We start from the raw sequence: 660 nt of genomic DNA on the forward strand, positions 1-660 counted from the left end.
TGACAGAACTGAAAATTCTGGGATATTAAGAAAAGTGCTTGAATCGGAGCTCATAATCTCAATTTGAAGCAACATATTGACAAAGTAATGCTGAAAAGTGAATTATTTCCACATCAGAAAAAGTTCATTCGGTTAGAAGCTTTCCATAGCTAGCACAGTTGCAATCAGTATTCTTTTTTTTTTTTATTTCTTTTAAAATTTTATTGACCAGAACATCCCGTATCCAATCCAGTCACAGGGCAGTTATAATATGCTTGTAAAATAACAATTTCTCATTATTTATCCCTTCCTCTTCCTCCCATCTCTCCCTCCCTCCCTTCCATTGTTTCCCTTTCGTTGCAATCAGTATTCTAAGTATCTCCTTACCCAGTGTTGTGTAAGCATTGGTGTTCTTTTTTTGATTCTTTAATCTTTTATCATTATTATTAAATTCATTTATTTCCTTTGCAAACCAATATCAGCCCTTTCTCTCCTCCCAGTACCACCTCATGCAAGTCTTCCCCTTTTCCATCTTCCCCTTCTCTTTAAAGAAGAGGAACCCCCTCAGGGTGTCAGATCCCACTCTCTACCCCTACCCCACCCCTGCTTTGCACCAAGTCACTGCAGGTCTAGGCACATCCTTTTTCACGGAGGCCAGAGAAAACTGTCCATTTAGGGGCA

The sequence above is a fragment of the Mastomys coucha genome, unplaced genomic scaffold (genome assembly GCF_008632895.1).
Source record: "Mastomys coucha isolate ucsf_1 unplaced genomic scaffold, UCSF_Mcou_1 pScaffold21, whole genome shotgun sequence".
Classification (NCBI taxonomy): Eukaryota; Metazoa; Chordata; class Mammalia; order Rodentia; family Muridae; genus Mastomys; species Mastomys coucha.